Source organism: Amblyomma americanum, chromosome 11, assembly GCF_052857255.1.
Source record: "Amblyomma americanum isolate KBUSLIRL-KWMA chromosome 11, ASM5285725v1, whole genome shotgun sequence".
Lineage (NCBI taxonomy): Eukaryota > Metazoa > Arthropoda > Arachnida > Ixodida > Ixodidae > Amblyomma > Amblyomma americanum.
In genome coordinates this window covers 21,553,022-21,577,532 of record NC_135507.1, presented here as the reverse complement: position 1 = coordinate 21,577,532, position 24,511 = coordinate 21,553,022, and the positions used below count along the sequence as shown (strand labels likewise).

At 49.3% G+C, this 24,511-nt stretch overlaps 2 protein-coding genes across 5 annotated transcripts in view; one reads left to right on the top strand and one right to left on the bottom strand.

Moving 5' to 3' along the window:
- Positions 1–3,612, bottom strand: part of LOC144111269 (uncharacterized) — a 129,205-nt gene extending 125,593 nt beyond the window's left edge. For all 4 annotated transcript variants that reach the window (XM_077644498.1, XM_077644502.1, XM_077644499.1 and 1 more), the window contains exon 1: positions 3,138–3,612. The gene's annotated coding sequence lies outside the window, so the exon portion shown is untranslated. The remainder of the gene's footprint in view (positions 1–3,137) is intronic.
- The window catches only part of LOC144111279 (THAP domain-containing protein 11-like), a 230,762-nt gene that overhangs the window by 114,445 nt on the left and 91,806 nt on the right, over positions 1–24,511 (top strand). The window lies entirely within an intron of this gene.

Genomic DNA, 24,511 nt, shown 5'->3' with positions numbered 1-24,511 from the left:
CCACGTGACCAACCACGTGACAGCGTGGCGGCGCCGCCACCCAGAAGGCTCGAAATGCTACCGTAATGTAGCTATCGCTACAAAATACGGCTTACACGAGCTTACACGGCTTACACGCGTTCGCGTTTCAATTCGGCCCGATGATACATACGTGTACACTGGGCTTGGATGGAAGGCGAACTTCAATTCTCACGAAACTGCAGGAAATTAGCTGGAATAAGGCTTCGACGGCGTCTGGCACAGCGCAGGGCTGAGTGGAGTTCAGTGGCGATATGCATATTTCTCCTGCAGTGAGCTTAAACCTGGCTCACGTTCCCTCTGCTGATAATGGTGTGTAGGTTTCGTTATTGGACCTCCCAGAAAGCTATCGTTACCCGAAGCCCTCATTTGTATGTGGCCGGCGTGTCACAGAACAAGGTGAAGCATAGTTAATTAAAGTAGGCTAGTTTACAGATTTGGGGCTGTTAACTCGGCCGTCGGTTAACGTCACATGACATCACAAATAAACGGGGGCTGCGCAGGCGTACGCGCTAGCGTCTTTACCTAAGCACCAGGCTATTGAGTACACAACATTGCCACTTAAATGAAGCATGGAGCACGTGACGCTTAACGTGGCACGTTTTCGCATTTAACGAGTATGAGAACGCAAGAGGCGGTTTGACGTATAAACCGATAACTGAATTCGCCGTGTTTCAAAGCACGTACGAAGCTATCCGCGCGCTCTGCACCCGTTTGACACGTGTAGAATGCGCGCATAGGTGATCACAATAATTCGCACAGGGATGAACGCACGATATCGTCAACCCCGCGCGGCCCGCTGACTCAGAAATAGGAGCATATGACGCAGACCGCAAGGTTCTATTTGCAAACAAGACAGATTTTATGATATCTGTGGCAGTTTCCACAGTCGTAATGTTCTTTAAAGTACATTTACTCGAGCTACAAAGCCGGTTCCTCGATCTACCGTGCACTTGCAATTCAGAGCGAGGAAATATCCTTGCGATCTTCGCGTTCTAAGCGGTCGCTTTGCAGAGGTCGCGATAAAAAAAAAATCGATTTAATTTTCAGTGAACCGAGATCGTATACAGGAAGACGCCCAGGATAGAATAGGTCGATGGAAGCTTTCAACCTCAGCACGCTGTAAACAAGGCCTGTGCCACCCAGAAAGAAAAGAATAAATAAATAAAACCAAAAGTTGAAACCGAGAAGGTTGGTGCAGAAGTAGCTCAACAAGCTCAGCTTTCATCAATGCGAGGCACACCGCTTCCACGCCCCGTAGATAAGCCGCATTAGACTTGTTAACTTCGACAGACCGCGATTGCGTGGTCAACGCCGATAAGCGTCCCTTCCAGTATACGACCGTCTCCGCGTCCCCACTGCGATGCACGCTTTGTAACAGCGAGGAAAACAAATAAATTAAACGAAAATAGAAATATAAACACCAAGGAAACGGCGATCAAACATCACACGGCTCACCGAGACGTAGCCGTCGCCACGAGAGGCGAACCCGAATCCATTTGGGAAAAGCGTCGGAGCGAGTTAAACAGGCAACGTCGCAGATCGTCGGCCGCGATTGTCTCAAGTCCCGCGCGCGAGGCTACCATGCCAAGCACGTACGACCTTAGAAGGCCGGCCACACGGCGGCGACGGTTGCCAGATAATCGGAATGCCTGTTCGCAACCCCCACCCCCTCCCCCTCAACTTGCCGGCACCCGCCGAAGGATCCTCAGGAGGCTGCTCTACGGTTGTAAAACTCCGCCTTATTGTATTTTCTTTGCATCGTACGCGACATGGTGGTATAAACAGAGACAGACCTTCTATAACTACTCCCGCAAGGTGAGGATAAAACGCAAACTGCTGTCTCTATAAACTTGCTTCTCCTCCTTTTTCTTTAGGTCTGGTCCCGTCGATTCTGTTTTTAACTCACAAGTATCCACTCGTAACCTGTTTTTATTCGCTGCAGTGTGGCTTTTGTATGTAGCAAAGGACGGTTAATTAGTCTACACAGAACTACTTTGTATTTGTATAGTTTCTGTTTCGTTGAACCCCTTGACCGGCTGGAAAATGTGGAGCGCCGAGGCTTTGAAAGGCCATAAACGTCAGCACAAACCTTGGTTAATGGTGAAAGGGCGCTCCAAGAGGAGTGGAGCAAAGGCTTCGAGCAAGCAAATAAAAAGAAGTGCAATGCTGCCACGACACATCTGACTGTCTGCATTGTATCATCTCGGTGTTATCACCCAACTCCGGGACCCTGATGCTCGTAGCAGTGTGTTGTCTAGTGTGTGCTATACCTCGTCGGTTGCAGGAAGCGAGCCTGCGGCTGTATCAAGAAATCGCGTCGTGTGAAGACAAGGACAGTTGTTGCTTCGAGCTGTCTACATGTGGAAAAACTCCGTTCATCACGAAGCTCATGGGTAGCTCGTTGCCGCTAACATGCTTCGCGTCCTGCACTTTTTTCCGCACAGCAAGTGTATTCAAAGGTTCGCGCTTTGTTTCGAAGTTTTCGACTTTATCTGAACAGGCGCCGAAGCACGGATTTCGATAACGTGTGCATTAAATCGAAGATGGGGAGCTTCGTCCACGGAGCAAAGAGACACCGGTCAAAGTGGACGCAGTTTTCTCGCCGCCTTTAACTATACAACTCCGAATGCGCCCGCTATAACTGACGTGAGTCGGAACACTCGAACCTAAACAGGACCACCGTGGTGCCAGATGGTTTCAGGCGTCAAACAAGTGGCGCCGTGTTTTTCCATGCCGATGTTCGTTTTCATTTCCGACGGGGAAACAACAGTCGTAGCGAGTGTGATATGCGGCAGAGCAAACCAGCCTAACGTAGCGTGCAAAGAACAAGCAAACTTCCGGTTCAAAGAGTTTCCACACAGGCGCGCCGAACTCTCCAGGTGCATGACACTCAGCGACCCGCACCGTGAACCCTACAACACAAAAAGTACTCGCGTCCCAAGCCTGCAGTGTTCGAGTACTATTATAGCTCCGTAGCCTATGGCGTGCCTACGTCCTGCAACGCCGCTACATCATATCCACCCACATTCGTCTACCACACGCTCACTTTCAAGCCGCACCGTCACCACCATCCTTTCACACCGCACCGTCAAAAGATCCGAGTGCAATGCACTGACCTTGTGGCGTAACCAGGGGTGAGGCAAAGAAAGGCTCGGTAGCTCGGTCGAGGACGCTAACCGAAAACACACCGGGGACGGTCGAACGGCGAAGCAGTGGCCGGGATGCAATCCAGGGGCTGGAGGAGAATAGTGCCCAAATCCTCGCCAATGTCACCGCGCACAGGGGGGTTTAAAACACACACACGCCGAGCACTAGCGAAATCCAAGAGCACAACCGCAGCCTGACAGCCAGAAGACCAGGAGGAGGCTTGATGAAGTGTCGGTGGTGTCGCGGGATAGGTCTGTTATCTTGAGTCTAAAGCCCGGCCGCTACAATCCACACCCCGGTACCAGGACCTTTCTGCGGTCTCGGCAGACCTGCTTCGCCGGTCGGCGGCCGGAGTATCGCCGGCGCGTGAGGGCGTCCGCGGCGACTGAACCTGCGCGATGACTGAGGCTACAGCGGCCGCGCGGCTCGCTTGCCACACAACTGGGCTTTCGTCCTCCTCTCTCTCTATTTCCTTTCCCTCCTCCTTTCGTCCTTCCCACTAGTCTCTCCTTTCCTTTCGCTCGCTCTCTTTCTTTATCGCTCGTTCCCTCCCCTCGCCCCGTTCCCGTCCAGGTTTTTTTGCTCGCGTTCTTGGTTGCATAGGAGGTCTTCTCTGCGCAGCCCGCGTGGTGTTCGGCGGGCGGAGGAGGAGGGTGAGGAGGAGGCACGGAGATGCGCCCGGTGCATTTTGACGCTTCGCTTGGATGCCCGGTGGTGCGCCGGTGCAACTGGCGGCTCGCCTTGTCCGGCCCTCGGAAGTGGGCATCGCTGGCGGGACGAGCGGCCTTTATCTTGCAGGGGGACTCCTCGACGGCGGCGCTGGCAATCGGTGCGTGAATGGAGTGAAACGTCTCGCGCGAACCATACGTGGGCCAGTCCAGAGGTGGAGAAAGCAGGGGAGAGAGAGAGATGACAGCAGTGGGGGTTTAGAGAGGTACATAGGCGCGTATTTATAAAGCGCTCGCAACGCACTTGAGCACGCTGGTCAATAGCGGGCGCAGGGGAGTCGGAGAGAGGAAAAACAGGCAGGTTAGCCACTCCGACTGGCTACCCCGCCCAGGGGAAAGGGAGCAAGAAGGCATAGGAGACACAAGCACAGATAAAGGGTGTGTACAGAAAGGCAGACCAGAGCCTATAAACAGCCCTGAGGCCCGCTGACTTCAAGTAGATCTTACTGAAACACTAATACCGGCGCTATGTAGCCTCTTCCTCTTGGTGCAGTACATCGTAGATATGTGCTGAGTCAGGAATGACCGCAAGGGTTGGTGTGCAGGACCTGGAGGAGAAGACCCTTTTCAACTGTGTGGTTGTGGGGTGAAGTGGGAGATAGTGTTTGTGTAACCTGTGGTTAGACGAATCGGCAGCTCTGTAAATGATGCACGTTGTTAAAATTGGCTTGCTATATGCGCTATCGAACGGTGAAGTCGCTGTCAAAGTATCGTCTCGTCCCCGAGAACGGCCCGTCGTCCAGACGGGCTCCAAAAGTCTTCTGGACTCAGAAGGAGACAATCGAGACAATAGGCGTGCGTTGCGGAGCACCCGCCGTTGAGAATAGTGCAGGCCGCTCTTGTCTAACCATGTTTGTTATCGCAGCTTGTCGTGACCTAGTGAGATCCTTTCGTTTGTGTGGACAGAACTGGAAGCATTCTTCGTAATGGGGAACGCAGGCCAGATGCGGCCAACTGAATGGTCATAACACCGGAGGGCAAGGGCTCATGTTATAATTGCTGCGTCCATGATCTTGATTATGCTCTATCACAAGACACTATATCGAAATCATCGAGGAAGCATCGTGCAAACGAACCCATTTATCTGTGCACACACACGATATTGGCGCCGTTGAGATCGATTGCACAGTTTCTCAAATCATCTCACAGGCTGGCACTTCGAGCTCACTGCAGCGTTCTGAAATTAACTTAGATTTGTTCGCCCTGTTAGGTTGCGTACGCACCTCTGTTTGCTCGCGTGCAACTTCAGCAAAAAATCTTGCTTCATTTCGAAACGGTGATTTAGAGAGTGGAACGGTGAAGAACGCAATGCGACAACGCCGCTTTTAGTGAGCGATTGTGTTTTCGTCTCTGCTGGAGGGTTCGAACCCGACCGCGGCGGCTGCGTTTTTATGGAGGAAAAACGCTAAGGCGCCCGTGTGCTGTGCGATGTCAGTGCACGTTAAAGATCCCCAGGTGGTCGAAATTATCCCGGAGCCCTCCACTACGGCACCTCTTTCTTCCTTTCTTCTTTAACTCCCTCCTTTATCCCTTCCCTTACGGCGCGGTTCAGGTGTCCGCCGATATATGGGACAGATACTGCGCCATTTCATTTCCCCCAAAACAATTATTATTATTGATGAGTCAGTGATTCATTCCGCCATCAGACAACTTAATCCACCTCCTGCGGTAAAGCCCACTTGTGGCTGTTTTTTTTTATTCATAACCAAAGCGGTGGTCCTCTGGTCTGGTAGGGCAGCCGCCTTGAATTCGGGTGGTACTGGGTTTGATCCCCAGTGCTGCCGGGTGCCCACCGATACTTTAATGGCTGCAAGATTTTTCCCCGTCTGGTGCTGGGCTTTGCAGGGGTGAAATGCCGGGAAAAGGGTCTTAGACCGAAAGGTGAAAGTTTTGAAACCTGTCACTGCGAATTCGGTCTCAGGCACGTCAGCTGCATTATGTGCGTTAAAGATGAATCGTTTTTTGTTTGCAATGGCGCCAAGAACAGTAACTTCGAGGAGAGCTCGAAACCCCGCGCGTCACAGGTATAGACGCTGTCTTGAAATAATAAAGCCGATAAACGCCCATTTATCTGGCCTGTACTTCCGAGGCAAAATGCACCCATCATGCAGGGACCCCATGTGCGGCTCGCCAAATCCTTGCAAGCCTAGGGCATTTGGGCGAACGCTTCTAGTTTGCATGGTTGCCGCAAGGAGCCGTGTGGCGCTGTATGCTCGAAATAATCGCGGCAAATTTGAATGTTTGGTCCATTCCATTGGTTTTCTGTGGCCGTCGGAAATAGTAGCCATGATCATAGGAAGCATTTGTGGGTGAGATTTTGTAGTGAGGAGGAAGAGTGGACAATTATAATCACAATGTTCGCACAGAATCTCTAGGAACTGACTAGTTTTCTAAAAATTACGAGTTTAACAGCCCCGTTCAGTTATTCGATGTGTGCTACAGGCGGCCAACAGATGGCGCTAGTGGAATTTTTGGGAATAATAATAATAATAATAATTGGTTTTTTGGGGAAAGGAAATAGCGCAGTATCTGTCTCATATATCTTTGGACACCTGAACCGCGCCGTAAGGGAAGGGATAAAGGAGGGAGTGAAAGAAGAAAAGGAGAAAGAGGTGCCGTAGTGGAGGGCTCCGGAATAATTTCGACCACCTGGGGATCTTTAACGTGCACTGACATCGCACAGCACACGGGCGCCTTAGCGTTTTTACTCCATAAAAGCGCAGCCGCCGCGGTCGGGTTCGAACCCGGGAACTCCGGATCAGTAGTCGAGCGCCCTAACCACTGAGCCACCGCGGCGGGGCTTTGGGAAAGCTCGGCATGAGCAAACAGACGGTGTTACTTCTCGTGTTGGGTGTGCATCCTTCGCAGGACATTTACTGCTGGCCTTCGTCTCTGCATGAGTCGGCGTAGCGGCTGCAAGCCGGAAGAGGCTCCTTCGTGACTGAGCGAGCGACGAAGGCCAGGGATAAGTAGTGCGTGATCTTAGAGGAGGCGCTGTATGCGAGAGTGCGCTGCAAGGGAGGGTAACGAGTCAATAATACGTGTGCTTAAAGCTCGAACGTGTTTGAAGAACGGTCCGAGATAACAGGCGCAGGGGGGGCAAGATGAGGGGGCACCTTAGTGATCGCACTCGCTTGTATGTTATGTGAGGTCGTGAAGAAAGGAACGGTACAATAAAACGGCGGGAAACAGCTCTATAAGAATTGATACAACAGAGGAGGCGACAGAAAACAGCGCCGCCAGTTTTTAGTTTCTTCTTGTGTCCGGTTTTTCGAACCATTGCTCCCGCGTTCTCACTGATGATGAATCGACCAGCCCGAATTAGCGCTCTTTTTCAAATATACATAATGTAATAGTCTAACTTCTGGTGGACACTCGACCCGAACCTTGTAAATGTAAATTTGTTGTTGGGGAAAGGAAATGGCGCAGTATCTGCCTCACATCTCGGCGGACACCTGAACCGCGCCGTAAGGGAAGGGGACAAGGAGGGACTGAGAGAAGAAAGGAAGAAAGAGGTGCCGTAGTGGAGGGCTCCGGAGGATGATGATGATGATAATAATAATAATAATAATAATAATAATAATAATAATAATAATAATAATTGGTTTTTTGGGGGAAAGGAAATGGCGCAGTATCTGTCTCATATATCGTTGGACACCTGAACCGCGCCGTAAGGGAAGGGATAAAGGAGGGAGTGAAAGAAGAAAAGGAGAAAGAGGTGCCGTAGTGGAGGGCTCCGGAATAATTTCGACCACCTGGGGATCTTTAACGTGCACTGACATCGCACAGCACACGGGCGCCTTAGCGTTTTTACTCCATAAAAGCGCAGCCGCCGCGGTCGGGTTCGAACCCGGGAACTCCGGATCAGTAGTCGAGCGCCCTAACCACTGAGCCACCGCGGCGGGGCATCTAGTTTTCAGTGTAGACGTCACGAGTTTGAACCGAGTAGCAGGAATTTTTTTTTTCAATTTTCTCACCCATAAATGCGTCTTTTGCTTCCGGACAAATGTCAGCATACCCAGACAGAGACCGAGAATCGATTTTTTCGTTAAGAACAATAATGGGACGGAGTTCTTTTCCGTGTATCTTATGCTAAGGACGGCGTTAAGCTCCCGATGCATCTAGTTGCGGCTTTCGAAACCGACTTTCAAGGGCGTGGGCGATGCATGCAATTGGCTTCCCGGAATGAGCCCGACCGCGGACACTTTGTACCGCTGACCGACGAGAGTGCCTTTATAAATGGCGCCAGTAGGTGATGCAAGTCCTAAAAACGGCCGCAGGTAGAAACGATCGGTGTCTGCTTACACACTCCTTATCTGGCGCGGCGGTTTCTGACATGCGAGGCTAATGGGAATTTTCACAAAGCGAGGCAGAATTCCTTTCTCTCGTTTTCTTTCCGTCGGCTCATTAGCCGCGGAGGCCTTCGCAGCGGTGGGCAGCTGAGAACGGGCGCCTCGCCAGCAGCGACGAGGTCGACACTTGGACGCTGCCTTCGAGTGAGACCACGCCGATGTGCGCGCGGAAGGCGTCGATGAACATGTGCATGTCTCTGCTACAATTTTAGTGCGAAACCACTATTTAACGGCGTCAAACGCAACCAAGAATGTTGTGTGCCGCCTCGGAGTAGCTCGGGTTAGTTCGGAGGAGCATCGCGCCAGCTGCAGCCAATGGGAGGAGGGCGTCGCGCCAGCTGCCGCCGAGTGGAGAGGGGGTGTGAATAATAATAATAATAATAATAATAATAATAATAATAATAATAATAATAATAATAATAATAATAATAATAATAATAATAATAATAATAATAATAATAATAGTTTTTTGGGCGGGAAAGGAAATGGCGCAGTATCTGTCTCATATATCGTTGGACACCTGAACCGCGCCGTAAGGGAAGGGATAAAGGAGGGAGTGAAAGAAGAAAGGAAGAGAGAGGTGCCGTAGTGGAGGGCTCCGGAATAATTTCGACCACCTGGAGATCTTTAACGTGCACTGACATCGCACAGCACACGGGCGCCTTAGCGTTTTTCCACCATAAAAACGCAGCCGCCGCGGTCGGGTTCGAACCCGGGAACTCCGGATCAGTAGTCGAGCGCCCTAACCACTGAGCCACCGCGGCGGGGGTGTGAAGATGAAGAGCGAGAAATGCGGTTGCGTGCACATTCAGATGCCGGAAAGAAGAGGCGAAGAATGAACACATGCTTTCGCACGTCTACTCGGTTGAACTACGTTAATACCCTTCCAATTTTTTTAGGAATAAGACGGCAGCGTCGCCCAGACAGTGGTTCAGTGTCTTATGCAGGACCGCAGTAAAGAAGCGGACGAGAGTACGCGCATGCGCACAGACCGCTTGCCAGTTTCAGCGTCGTCTGATCGGCTGTTCTGCTAACGCGGCGCAACCCCCGCTGGTCATCTGCTCCTGTCGAGGAACGAGTGAAGCTTAGAATAGACCAATGATCGGGTCTCTTATTTCAGACGGCAGAGGGTGCTGTTTGGGAAGAGGCCGGCTGCAGCCAGGTGCCTTATTCCAGGGACGGATTTCCGGGTCACTCTTGGAGGGGGCGGTCCCGTTTGAATAACAGCACTTTCTTTGAATTTTTCGGGAGGAGTGGCCTCACCCTCCAACCCCCTTCCCTCCCTTAAGTCCGCCTCTGCTTGATTCTCGTCGGTTTTAACGCCGGTCAAACTCACCACAGGTGGTGGATGTCGACTTCGACCTCTCGGCTTAGCAACACAGGACACCCGGCCCGGGGAAACAAGCCTTGGAAGTGAGGCCACAACTTTCGAGTGACGGCCGGAGGAGAGGCAAAACCCCGACCCGGATCCTCCGAAGCGCAGCTTCACTCGACCTGCCAACTGCCTGGAGATTTCGCGTGACATATTAATCTCCAACGTAGTTTTTCAAGGGGGGGGGGGGGGGGGGTAGGGGGAGTGCTCTTACCAAGGGACAACGCTACATCGAAATGCGCAGGCGCAGATCACGCGGAAGAGAGGAATAATGGCGACGAACTCCGCGAGACATACGCGGTCGCGTAAAGCGGCTAATGATCGCCGACAAAGGGGCAATCAGCGAGGAAATGAGCCGAACAGAGCATGTGTAGTGCGACGCTGAGGAAGAGGAGGAGACAGTGCCGTGAAGAAGAAGCGAAACCGCGCGCGAGTGAGCAAAAGAGAAGGGGGTAATGAGACCATGAAGGATAGCCAGAGGAACGCACCGCCAGCTGGAGACAGGGGGGTCCACGCAGTGGCAGGGGCCATTGTTGTATACGAGAGTTACAGGGCTGGAGAAGCAGCGGCAGCAGCAGCGACGGAGAGCAGCGAAGTAGCTGAAACGTCCCTCCGCACCAGCTGGCCCGTCGTCTGCAGCGAGCAGTGGGAGGCAGGAAGTCGGGAAGCGTTACTCGGCCGTGTAATTGGCTCGCGTCACTGGCATTTCGCGTAGCGTTGTGGCGCGCCCCATTGTATACTGACGACAGCGTTTCTGCGTTTCTTGCTGGAAGGTTTCGTTTGAAAGGATCATGTTCGAGTTGACGTGCAAGGAGAAATCTGCGATTGTCACGAACGTTTGGAAAGCTGCTACAGTGGTGCTGTTGGTCGACAATGAGTTACGCTCCTGAAACTTATACGTCTAGTGTTAGTATACCCTAGCCGCGTCGATTGTATTTTGAAGTCGAAGTGACCGGACAAAAATGTTGCTCGGGACACGCTTAAAGAACACTTGAAGAAGGCTGGCACCATATATCCCGCGGCTCACTGTTTTTGGAAACCATAGCTGTTCTTTAAGGACTGGATGAAAAAAGAAAGTCGCCATGGAAGCGAGATAACTCCAGTTGCAGCGCCTTAAGTAGCTGTTAAATAGTTTAGTTATCCTCTCCGTAGTTGGCTGTCTCTTTGTTATGGAGTGCAGTGTAAAAGGTGGTTGTCAAAGACACGACTGTTAACGAAACGCCGTGCATGGGGCCGAGTCCAGGCACTGACGGCAGCGTTTCGATTCACGCGAAACGCAAAAGGCACTCGTTTTCTGTGCGATGTCAGCGCTCGGTAAATAACCTTGGGTGGTCTAAACTATCAGCACCTCTCCACTACGGCGTTTCTCGCTGCCTATGTGTTGCACACATGCCGCTACAATATAATGCACCCCGTGCATAAATATTAAGCTGTGCGTCACTGCTTAAACTGTACTGTTGTGCTTCGTCCCGGGTGACATCACGGACAGTTGCCTCCCCCCCCCCCCCCCACACACACACACAAAATTAAAGACTAAGCGACCAGTTTGGGTGCTGCTGTGTAACAGCTGCCCGCGAAACATTGTTGGGATCTCTCACGTATATACTGCAATTCTCTAGCAGGTGCATGTCTACGTCGAGAACGGTCTGCTTCACCGTTGTGTGGCTATTGCGCTGGCGGTGAAGCAAAACTTACTGATTACTGCGAGAGGTTTACTGCCATTGCACTGCAAACATGATTTATCCTATATAAGAGTAAAAAGCCAGTAACCAGTCCTCTAACGCACTCCCGTTTAGAGGCAGGGTATGCTGCCTAAGTTCCGGTGTAAATTGCGATCACTAAATATACGGAATGCTTTCTCTTGGCAACGGAGGCATAGTCCCACTGCAAAGCATAGTAATTGAAAGCAGTTTACAAATTAAAACAGACTTAAACGCACCACCGGAGGTCTCAAAGTTTGCTAATAGAGATGATTGAAACCTCGGTTAAAATCTTCTCAACTGCAAGAGCGTCGCATGTTTTGAAGAGGGGTTTTGTTCCCGTTGCCAACCGTAAGTATTCCATATTCTTAGTGATGTAAATCTACCCTACGGCTTGAGCAGCATGACCTGCCCCAAATCAGGAGTACGTTATAAGCCGGCTTACTCCGTATCTACTCACTTACAGGCTAATTCGTTCCGTCAAGCCCTGACGGCTCTCGTATCGGAGCCCTAATCAACCTCTCCCTGCATGCAGCACCCCAAGCTTTCTATTGGTCATGCCAGATTACGAGTGCCTTCATGAAGTTCGGGCTTTCGTGTGTTGCCATGGCGCCATCGTTTTGTTTTTTTCACAGCGAGAGCTGTATATAAGTAAAGTTCCAAAGGAGATTACGCCGTCGCCGTCGTGCCGGTAGCGTGAGCGATTCGTAGCAGAAGACGAAATTCCCGTGTTCACTTGCTGTAGCTGTATAAAATAACTATATTCTATTTTAATTCTGTTCTATCCCAATTGTTTACTGAGGCGAGGCCACATCCTCGCTGCTCCCAGAATGCCCTTTTTGACACGGTACGCTAGCAAGCTAGGAATATAATCAGAAATAAAAAGGTGGTCATCATGCTATGCGAGAGCAAGTCAATAAGAGCAAGGTTATATGTGATTTGTGCGATGAATATGGCGTGATTGATATGATGAAACTTGTGAGTGTTAGTTCAAGTGAAAGTGAATTTTTTTATGGCGCAAGGGCATCTCTGGCAAAAGAGCGCCATGGCACAAGGTTTTTAAATTTAATTTGCTCAAGGTGGGGTCAAAGTCCCATTTCCCAAGCATTTCACCTTAAAGAAGCCGAGCACCAGGCCAGGGGATAGCTTCTACCCATTGTATGACCTGTGGGTACTAGGCGGCAATTTTAGGACGATTTCAATTAAATTTGATGGCAATGATCACAATTTATATGAGTTTGGTTTACGTGATGAATATTACGAATTTATGTTATGTGTTCTGTGATCAGTGTAGGTTTAGAAAAGCCAGCTGTCGAGGCAGGAGTTATGTAACGCTTTCATTTATCTACATCTCATGAAGGCAAAAATCTGTCGAGGCTGCGTTTATTTATTTATTTTTGTCACAAGAAAACCTTATTTCGTTCGTGCACGCGGCCGGCATCCGCCCTTCCCTGAGGGTGGGCCACGGGCAGAGGGTGTCCACCACCACACCCCCTGTATAGCAAAAAGCTCCTTGCAGGCGCGAGAACGGCAACAGCCAAGTGACCAGTCGTAATGAGGCCGGAAGAACTGCCGGAGCGTTTAAACACGAGCAGGGAATAAAAATAAAACATGAGAAACACAGAGGGGGCCCTCCATGGCACGTTCCTTGGTATTTCCGGCACCGCTTTCGGGCTTAGCCCCTCGGTGGCATGCCGGCACGCTGGTCCACTTCCGCCATCCGGTTGTAGTAACTTTGCCGGCGCGCCACCGACGTAAGGGCGATACACGTGGCCGGGGGCGTAAGTGTTAGCCGTTTTTCCTCTATATATACTGTCTCGCTCGAAACCGCGCAGCTTGTGATGGAATCTGCAGGGAGTCGCGGCGTTGAGCACGACAGTTGTTCGAGCGTATCAGTTACGAAAGTCTGGTTGTTCAAAAACCGGGACGCCTCTTTGCGTTTGGCTTCCGGGCGGCTGCGGCGCTTTTTACACCCGCTCCGAGACGCACCTGGACGTGACCACGGGTGTGGTGACCAGGTGCACGCCTCCTCTTCTTGGCCCGTGTCCACCCTCTGGGCAACGTTATTTGTCAGCAAGGGCGAACACAGGAGCCCCAAGTTACAGCACTGCTTGGCGCGACGCCGATTTCGACGCCAAAAACCCTGTGAAAAACTCTTATCGAAACTCAACAGACTCTCAGTATACCTCTATTAGAAGTCAACATGAACTCAATAGAAACTCATCAGAAATTTTTCGCGCGCTACTGTCGGCCCTGTTTGCGCCTTAGACAGTCCGCTAGCCAGCCTGTGTCTGAGCAGGGTTATCTTCGTGCGGACGTCCGCACACTTGTCTATATATAGAGGGCTGGAGCGGCCCACTATGTTCCGCGTTTGTGGCATATTCGTCCCTGCCTACCGCGGGCTCGATCTTTTTGAGATATGGCAAGTAAACCACAATCCATGCGAACGTGCACACTTAATAAGGCGTTGCTTTCATCTATTGGCCACTTGAAAACAACGTCAATTCGTCCTTCGAATGTTCTAGACAGGTGTTTGGACGTCTGTGCCTGTGTGCTGCACTCCAAACACGAATACGCCTATATGGGTGTAGAAACGGAGTAAGCTGTCATCTACCATACACTGTTTCATAAAAGGGAGTGACTTCGATGGGATATAAGCTTTTATGACTACAACCATGATGGTAGTAAAGTGGTGGGTGATGAGGCCAGTGGCAGGTTCCACGACGCGGCGTTGGTTTAAATGTTCTAAAACTTTGTTTTTGTGAACCGAGCACGGCGCGTGTGCATCACGTGGCGATGGGAGAGGGCCCGGGCTGTCGCTGAAGCGACGCACAATGAGCAGAGGCAGCCTTTTGTTCGGAGCTTTGTTTTCAGCGCCGCTTCCGCGAATGCCTTGTTTCCTCCCAGACTCGCGGCTGCGCGGCATTTTTTTGCCGTCAGCGCGCGCAGCCGTGGGCGACAGCTTCGCGTTGCCGTTACCGCGCTGCTGTCGGGGATGCGCAGATGGGAGAACTTGTCAGCTTGCCACCACTACACGGCTACTACCTTTACTGAGCGTGCGAGGAACTGCGCATGCGTATTCTATATGTGCCCGACCAACGCATATACCGTATATTTATTTATTACTACCTCAAATACCCCATTGAAGGAGTATTACGTGAGTATAGCGGTAACGACAACGGCGTATGGTGAGGCTGTGCTAAAACTCTCTCTTCATTACCATATTACTTATTTCGTACTGTTTGGAACGGAATAGCACGACAGCCACTTGTCTGTTATTGAAAAAAAAATTGCTTCAGCTCCACTAGTACATTTAAACACAATTATATGCGTGCTCGCATCCGGCCGGACTGAAATAATTTTGAATGGTACAGATGCGCCCAGAAAATTTTTCGGAACACGAAAATTACAAGGAAGTTTAATTTCTAGCCAGTGTAAGCATTCAGTCACGAGCTTATGAACGTGCTCCGTACTTTCCTACGCCACCTGAACAATGCACTTCTGAATGCCTGGTTGTGCCTCTACGTGGCAAAGAAATTCAGCTTTTTCGCGATTTTAGCGTTGCGAAAACTTCCGTGGGCAGTTGTACTTAACGATTTTTTGAGTATTCATTTCTGGACAGTTGCCTTATATGTTTTATGGGCGCAATGCTGTAAACCTGTTTTCTCCTTTATAATGGCTCTACGGTTTTCACAGCTCATATCCATAGCCTATATTCGCCTAGTATGCGAAATGAACTATAAATCGCTTTTTCGCGCAATAACTCTAAATGTTTATTGTATAAAGAGCTTACGCCCGCTAGCGTATGTTTTAAAAAGGCTCTAAACTTTTCCTGTGCAAGCGTTATGCAGTGCTCGTTCAGAAAGAGCCGCCAGACTTCTCTGGAAGAAGTGAGCAGATTCGACCGCATGGATTACAATGTCAGTCCGCGTGGAAAGCAAACAAGATCCGCGCATTGCCATGAGAAGGCCACTACACGTGATTATAAACGCCGCATTAGAGCCGATGTCCAATGTTTCGAGCTTTACCGCACGTAATAGTTAGTGCATTTGTGTCAGCGTCGTACATCTTAGGGCGGCTAATAATCGGGAGTTGAGAAAAATGTTTCCATTAGTAAAAGTATGATTCTAAACTCTGAAGTGCACAAATATTTTATGTAATGCATATTTAAAACTTTAAAAATACCTGCCGCCGCGGTGCCTGTGTGGTTACGGCGCTCGGCTGCTGACCCGAAAGACGCGGGTTCGATCCGGGCCGCGGCGGTCGAATTTCGGTGGAGGCGAAACTCTAGAGGCCCGTGTACTGTGCGATGTCAGTGCACGTTAAAGAACCCCAGGTGGTCGAAATTTCCGGGGCCCTTCACTACGGCGTCTCTCATAGCCAGAGTCGTCGCTTTGGGACGTTAAACCCCCACAAACCATAAACCATAACCCTTAAAAATACCTCGACATTTAGGTATGATATAGGTTAAGCACCTCGAAAAACGCCATTCAACTATTCACTCTTAAAAACCCTTGCGATGGTCGTTTTCGTCGCAACTAAGGAATGCAGCGTAACTTATGTGATTGTGATTTCTTGTCATTCATACAACCTAAAAGAAAGGTTTCGTGTCCTTTTTGTGGATCTTTGGACAATTAAGGGCTGTCCGAGCATGGTCACCGTCTACATCTTCTAATCAACTCACCCGAATAGAAACTGCAATGCCGCGTAAAGTTGCAAGAGCTCGAAAGACAAATCTGGGACACGGTGATAATAAGGTGTGTACGCAACACAGTATAGGCACTAGTTTGCTGAGCATTCAATTTGCAAGACGCTGCACAGTGCCAAACGCCGCTTTCATGTCCACGGAAGACGTCGAGCGAACCCTTGAGGTACGCCTCAGGCGTCTACGGCTCTTCGTATATTTTTTCGAGTTAGTGTCAATACGCGAGGACATAGAAAGCGTGTAACTGTTTGCAAGGTGGGAAGTGGCATGTCCAGAATAATAACCGTTCCCATTTGTTGTGGCTATAATTGCAGAATCTTCCCGGCGTAAGATCGGAGCTCACTGCAGTGATAGGTGACGTTGCATGTAGGCACCGCAGTGTCGTCGACCAATGGAGCTGTTGGATGCTTCACTTTCAAGTTTCGTGACAATCTGCCTCCCAAGCTACAGCCTAGCGAGCAGTGGATATGTGTTCAATAACTCTCGCTCCAGCACTTCGTTCTTGGCAAGTTTTAGGGCCGATGGAAAACCATTCTTTTATCCTAAACAGTCCTGACAAGAAAAAAAAAGTGTCTGGGAAGATAAACCTTGTCAGAATTCTGGTGAGCTGAAGGTTCCTACTCCTCACGTCCGCAAAATCGCGCGTGTGACGTGTTAACTTTTTTGAGACAACTACGCTTTAGGTACAAATTTTCCAGAAGCCGCTCTGGCAGTTTCCTTCTGCCTTTGGCTATCGATAGAAATTTTCCAGAAGCCGCTCTGGCAGTTTCCTTCTGCCTTTGGCTATCGATAGAAATTTTCCAGAAGCCGCTCTGGCATTTTCCTTCTGCCTTTGGCTATCGATAGAAATTTTCCAGAAGCCGCTCTGGCAGTTTCCTTCTGACTTTGGCTATCGATAGAAATTTTCCAGAAGCCGCTCTGGTAGTTTCCTTCTGCCTTTGGCTATCGATAGAAATTTTCCAGAAGCCGCTCTGGCAGTTTCCTTCTGCCTTTGGCTATCGATAGAAATTTTCCAGAAGCCGCTCTGGCAGTTTCCTTCTGCCTTTGGCTATCGATAGAAATTTTCCAGAAGCCGCTCTGGTAGTTTCCTTCTGCCTTTGGCTATCGATAGAAATTTTCCAGAAGCCGCTCTGGCAGTTTTCTTCTGCCTTTGGCTATCGATAGAAATTTTCCAGAAGCCGCTCTGGCAGTTTCCTTCTGACTTTGGCTATCAATAGAAATTTTCAAGAAGCCGCTCTGGCAGTTTCCTTCTGCCTTTGGCTGTCGATAGAAATTTTCCAGAAGCCCCTCTGGCAGTTTCCTTCTGCCTTTGGCTATCGATAGAAATTTTCCAGAAGCCGCTCTGGCAGTTTCCTTCTGCCTTTGGCTATCGATAGAAATTTTCCAGAAGCCGCTCTGGCAGTTTCCTTCTGCCTTTGGCTATCGATAGAAATTTTCCAGAAGCCGCTCTGGCATTTTCCTTCTGCCTTTGGGTATCGATAGAAATTTTCCAGAAGCCGCTCTGGCAGTTTCCTTCTGCCTTTGGCTATCGATAGAAATTTTCCAGAAGCCGCTCTGGCAGTTTCCTTCTGCCTTTGGCTATCGATAGAAATTTTCCAGAAGCCGCTCTGGCAGTTTCCTTCTGACTTTGGCTATCGATAGAAATTTTCAAGAAGCCGCTCTGGCAGTTTCCTTCTGCCTTTGGCTATCGATAGAAATTTTCCACAAGCCGCTCTGGCAGTTTCCTTCTGCCTTTGGCTATCGATAGAAATTTTCCAGAAGCCGCTCTGGCAGTTTCCTTCTGCCTTTGGCTATCGATAGAAATTTTCCAGAAGCCGCTCTGGCAGTTTCCTTCTGCCTTTGGCTATCGATAGAAATTTTCCAGAAGCCGCTCTGGCAGTTTCCTTCTGCCTTTGGCTATAGATAGAAATTTTCCAGAAGCCGCTCTGGCAGTTTCCTTCTGCCTTTGGCTATCGATAGAAATTTTCCACAAGCCGCTCTGGCAGTTTCCTTCTGCCTTTGGCTATCGATAGAAATTTTCCAGAAGCCGCTCTGGCAGTTTCCTTCTGCCTTCGGCTATAACTACTCTCTTCTCCCCTCCCCCGCCCGCACGCACACACCTGTCCTGTGATCTCTTTTCACGTAATATCTGCTTTCTGAACTCACGACTACACCTTGGCTGTTTTCAAGTCCTAAATCTCCTCGCAGGCATGTTTGTGTATCGCTCGCTCTCCCCAGAGGTGCAGCCGGGCCGTCGGTCGCGCTGCGATTCCCACAGTTTGTGGCCGGCTTCACTGAACCCAGCCCCCCGCGAATGCACCACTATACTACCCGGCTGCGGGCGGGCGCGCATGCCACCCGAATAAAAAAAAAATGTAATCGAAAAAACACAAAAAAAAAACAGGAACTAAAAGCACAGCGAAAATAAGAGCAACAGATGGGCTTGGAGGAGGTGGAGCATGCTCCTTGCCTGCCCCCCCCCCCCCTCCCCCCTTTGGCGGTGCAGGCGTGCTAGTAGAAGAGGCAAAGGAGGGGGGCCCTTCTTTTAGGAGAGCGCATTCCAGAGAGCCAGCTCCCCCCCAATCGACGTGGGGCGGATGCACGCCCGCGGCGGAACCAGTTCCTGCGCCTCCGTTGCCGCCTCCGCCGCGCACGATGCGTCCCCAAACAAAAACACGCGGTTCAGGTGGGAGGGAGCCCGGGAGCGCGGGGGTCCGGCAAGCGCGCGCGTAACGCAGCCGCGGTTACCGCATCATCTCGCATTTAACAACGACGAGTGTATCGGTTATGGGACTCTTATTACCTGGGCACCTGGGTAAGAACTAGCTAATTATGGTTTCCAAACACTACTCGACTGCGTGAAATTTGTCTAAGACTATTGGGGGAACAGCACCCGTCAGACTGAGCATGAATTCAGCACTGTCCCTGAAATGCGCTTTCATACACTCTATGCGCGTAAGCTGTCTTTAGCTCACTTTCTTTAAGGGGCAGGGTACGCTGCCTAAGTCCTGGAGTAGATTTCTCTCACTAAAAATACGGAACGCTTAAGGTTGGCAGCGGAAACAAATTCCCTCTTCAATACATGCGAAGTTCTAGTGGTTCTGAAGATTTTAACTGAGGTTTCAGTCTCCTCTATTTGCTAACCTCAAGACCCCCGGTACCACGTTGAAAAGTCTCCTCCTATTGCTAACTGCATCAAGTTACTGTGCTTTGCTGGGGGAATATACCTCCGTTGCCAAGAAAGAATAAGCAATCCGTATGCTTAGTGATTAAAGTGTACTCCGGAACTTGGGTAGCATACTCTAACCCTAAAAGGGAGTGCGGTAGAAGACAGTTCAAGCGGTTTTTACTCCCGTACAGGGTATTCATGTTTAGAGTTTACTTGAAATAAAAACCCTTGTTTTTACTCTTTCTTCCTCTTTAGTTCTTGTTCTATATATATATATATATATATATATATATATATATATATATATATATATATATATATATATATATATATATATATATATATATATATATATATATAATTGGTTTTGGGGGAAAGGAAATGGCGCAGTATCTGTCTCATATATCGTTGGACACCTGAACCGCGCCGTAAGGGAAGGGACAAGGGAGGGAGTGAAAGAAGAAGGGAAGAAGGAGGTGCCGTAGTGGAGGGCTCCGGAATAATTTCGACCACCTGGGGATCTTTAACGTGCACTGACATCGCACAGCACACGGGCGCCTTAGCGTTTTTCCTCCATAAAAACGCAACCGCCGCGGTCGGGTTCGAACCCGGGAACTCCGGATCAGTAGCCGAGCGATCCGGAGTTCCCGGGTTCGAACCCGACCGCGGCGGCTGCGTTTTTATGTTCTCCCACCATTTACTTTTCCTGTTTGCCCGAAATGGCTGCCCCTTAGTGATAAGAAAAGCGAAGCTCGCTGGAACGCATAACCCTTTAACATCATACACATAACAGGGTGACAGGGAGCATTGAAAACAAGGAGCTTAACTGCGCATTTTGACGTGCTCTGTGACATTCCATTCATTGCGACAGCAGCAAGACAGGAAGCACCCTCTCCCGGGGCGAAGAAGTGACAGTTGTGTCACAGCCTAACCCGCCTCTGCATCAGTGCTACGACTCCGAGGCCGGTCTGGGCCGCGTGATCTCAGGCGGCGCATTCTCGGCGGTGCCCAGTCGTCGGCCTAAATTTTACCTACCTGAGCCTGAACGCCCGTCCTGTCCTTCTACTTGTCCTTGCGTGGCCCTTCTCAGCATGTCCCTCGTGGTCCGTGCCCACCTGGGCAAACGTTATCTTCGGACAGCGGGCGGAGGCAGGTGTTTTCTTTACGACGCCGTTGTTTGCCCGGAGAGAGCCCCTAATACGTACAAATGTCGCTGAAACGAAAAACGAAACACACGGAACACGTAGGGTCCAACACTGTTTGCGATGCGATGGGGTATCTGGGATTAAACATAATTAATATTATTATCATCAGAATGATCCGCCTGACAACGCCCACTACATGACTAATGCCTCTATTTAAACCTGCGGGGTGGAGCACATAGGTACTGTTATTTCCTCTGTTTTGTATCAAACGGGTTCGACGACAAGCGTTCGCGGTGCGGGGAGAACGTGCCTAGGATTCACCATCATCACACCACAAGCCCTAGCAACGTCCACCGCAGAACAAGGGGCCCTCCCAATTATATCAAATTAACACTCTCCTGCACCAGCTTCATATACCCTATCCCTACGAATTTTTTAACCTCAGCAGACTCTCCGTCGCCTGGCTATGCGCTTTTCTTTACCTTGGAACCCAATGTATATATATATATATATATATATATATATATATATATATATATATATATATATATATATATATATATATATATATATATATATATATATATATATATATATATATATATATATATATATATATATATACAAACGCTACTTTTTATTCTTATGTCCACTCCCTCGGTGGCGAGAAGAATATTTAGGTAAGCTCACTCTTAACTCTGCCAATCAAACATTGGGGAACGGAAGACACTTCCTTCCAACCAATAGTGTGTTACAAGCAGTATTTTCACTTGCCCTTCTGAAATCTCAGCAGTCATTTCATTTCGTCACACAGACGCAGCAACCACGTGCAACTTAACAAACCACTGTCTGTTACTCACACAAACCAAGGGTTGCCCCTTCTCTGCATTACTCGTTCCGCTCAAATCCATTTCAGCTTCTACATGTTTACTACGACGTCATTAACTGTTATAGTAGTAGTTGTGGTAGTGGTAGTAGTAGCAGTAGTACTGGCATTGATGGTAGTAGTAGTAGTGGTAATATTAGTAGTAGTAGCAGTAGTAGCAGAAGTAATAGTGGTAGTGGCAGTAGTAGTACTGGCATTAATGGTAGCAGTACCTAGTAGTAAGTCTGGTAGGAGTAGTAGTAGTAGAAGTATTAATGGTAGTGGCAGTAGTACTAAGCAGTAGTAGTATTAATGGTTGTGGTAGTAGTAGTAACTAGTGGTAAGTAATAGTACCAGTAGTTGTAGTATTATTAATAAGGGTAGTAGTAGTAAGCAAGTTATTTAGTGCACAAATTAAGTTTATTCTCTAATCCACGCTTGTCTAGCTCTTTTCTGTCTCCCTAGAATCGCGGCTCATTATACCGGAGTCGATCCGGTACGCGGCCGCTGCTACCGCATACCGGTGTGCAGTCTGCGGCCCAAGCATGCACGAGCAACGACGCGCAGTATACGCGGCTTAGCCTCCCCTGTTTTTGTTTTTTCTGCACGAATTTCGTTCCTTTGTTCGTATTTTCTTTGTAAGCGGAGATTCGTTGTTTCCGGCGATTCGCCGCCGTACCCCGAAAGAAAACGCTGTTGCTTTCTCTCTCTCTCTCCTTATCCTTCTCGAAGGTCACGCTGTGAAAGCGGAGCGTCCCAGACGGGCTAAGCTTTGTTTCACTTCTGTAGGCAGAGCGATATACAAAGTGTTCGATTTGCTAAAAGAGGAGTTCAACTCTGCCTATGTTTCGTTTGTTTTGCAATACGATAGAGCGGTAGAAATGGGCTTGGGCAGGGCATGTAATGCGAAGGCAAGATAACCGATGACCCTTAATGGTAACGAAGTGGATTCCAAGGGAAGGCAAGCGTAGCAGGGGGCGGGAGAAAGTTAGGCGGGCGATGAGATTAAGAAGCTTGCGGGGATAAGGTGGCCGCAGCTGGCAGAGGACAGGCTTGAATGGAGAGATACAGGAGAGGCCTTTGCCCTGCAGTGGGTGCAGTCAGGCTGATGATGATGATGATGAGTGTGGTCGGACGACACTTCGGCTGGGCGATCGGAGACTTTCTCTGCCTTCTACGGCGCCCATTTTGCTGTTGCTGAAGAAGCGAACTTTCAGAACAAGTCCGAAGAGTCGCCTCTACTCGAACGGCCTGACAAATTTGAAGCCAGCCTGTGTTCGTGGCTCTCTCTCTCTCTCTCTTTTTCTTTGCGTGAATGACTGTCGTCACATCGACGCCGCATTGTTCTGAAAAATCCGCACCTTTTCTTTTTCATCATCGCTTCCATTTTTGTTAAAATACCCTATTTAAGAAATATCATGCGTTACGTATTTGCGTGACGGCACCATATGTGACTTCACCCTCCTCGACTTCGGCAGCGATAGGTATGTCATCATCTTCGCGCACTAGAGGCGAAATATTTATATCCGCTCGCTCTTATCTACGATCGACTCCCCTGACAGCCGTTGGCAGTATACACTCTAAACAGAAAGAGTAAAAAGAGAGCTTACTCCCTTTTCACTCCCATATGTTTGGAGTGTAGCAGCTTTTGGGTGTTGTATCGCGCATATGAATGTGGTGCATGATGTCATGTATGCTGCCTTATCCGTGACGTGATGTTTTGTGACGCCGCCGTGTGTCCTGTTACGGCTGCCGCCCGACGCCATGAAATATGCGGAACCACTTTGGCACAAGTATACAGTTGTAAAAACGCAAGTTTGCGGTAATATTTTGGCCCCGCCGTGGTGGCTCAGTGGTTAGGGCGCTCGACTACTGATCCGGAGTTCCCGGGCTCGAACCCGACCGCGGCGGCTGCGTTTTTATGGAGGAAAAACGCTAAGGCGCCCGTGTGCTGTGCGATGTCAGTGCACGTTAAAGATCCCCAGGTGGTCGAAACTATGCCGGAGCCCTCCACTACGGCACCTATTTCTCTTTCTTCTTTCACTCCCTCCTTCATCCCTTCCCTTACGGCGCGGTTCAGGTGTCCAACGATATACGAGACAGATACTGCGCCATTTCCTTTCCCCCAAAAAAACCAATTATTAATTATTATTAATACTTTGGCGCCGTTCCCTCCCTGTAGAGCTAGATAAAGATTGTGGGATAAGATAACGAGGAGCTGTTATGGTTCAAGAGTCCCTCGTTCTCGCTGCCAGTTTTAAAAAAAATTCACCTGACCCAAAAGAAAATGCATGACGATACTTTGTTAGCTTCGCATATACGAAAACAAAAAGGCGGTGCTTTCTCATATTTGGTCCAACCTTGTTGTGGAGCACTATCTGGAGTCTGGGTTGGCGCGAGTTTGTTGGAGTGCGTAATAATTACATTTTGTTTTACTTTCGTGGACCGAATGTTGCTTTGTGCGAAATATAGGCATATGTCTTACTAATAACGCGCAGCATCCTATTATCCACTTTTGGAATTCCTTGATCTCGTAAACTCGCTCGCTTTTTTGATCATAGAAGGTTGTGGCCAAGTACTACACCAGGGAGAGTCATGGAAAGAAAAATGATAGGTGTAACGTTAAGAGATCGGAAGCGGGCAGAGTGGGTGAGGGAACAAACACGGGTTAATGACATCCTAGTCGAAATCAAGAGAAAGAAATGGGCTTGGGCAGGGCATGTAATGCGAAGGCAAGATACCCGTTGGTCCTTAAGGGTAACGGAGTGGGTTCCAAGAGAAAGTAAGCGTAGCAGGGGGCGGCAGAAGGTTAGGTGGGCGGATGAGATTAAGAAGTTTGCAGGCAAAGGGTGGATGCAGCTGGCAAAGGATAGGGTTAATTGGAGAGATATGGGAGAGGCCTTTGCCCTGCAGTGGGTGTAGTCAGGCTGACGATGATGATGATGATGATGATGATGATCTCGTAAACAGTTAGTTGGTTCCTTCATCCATTGTATTCAACAACGACCGAGAACTGTACAGTGGTCAGCGCAGCTCATCGCAATCACGTTGGGGCATTCAAACGAGGGAGACTGATTTGATAAAACGCTCTAATTTGGGCCCAGTGACTACAAACTAGTCTTTATTAAAATGACGCCTGATTAGCAAGGACTAAAAGCTTCACTTGTTCTCTCAAATAACTGAAACGCCTTCGCGAGATCGAATCCAAAGGTCTCAATGTCGTGAATCCCAAGGTCGCGAGATCGAATCCCATTCGTGGCAGCCACATTTCGATCGAGGCGAAACTAAAAAGGCGCTCATGTTCTTAGCGATGTCAAATCACGTTAAA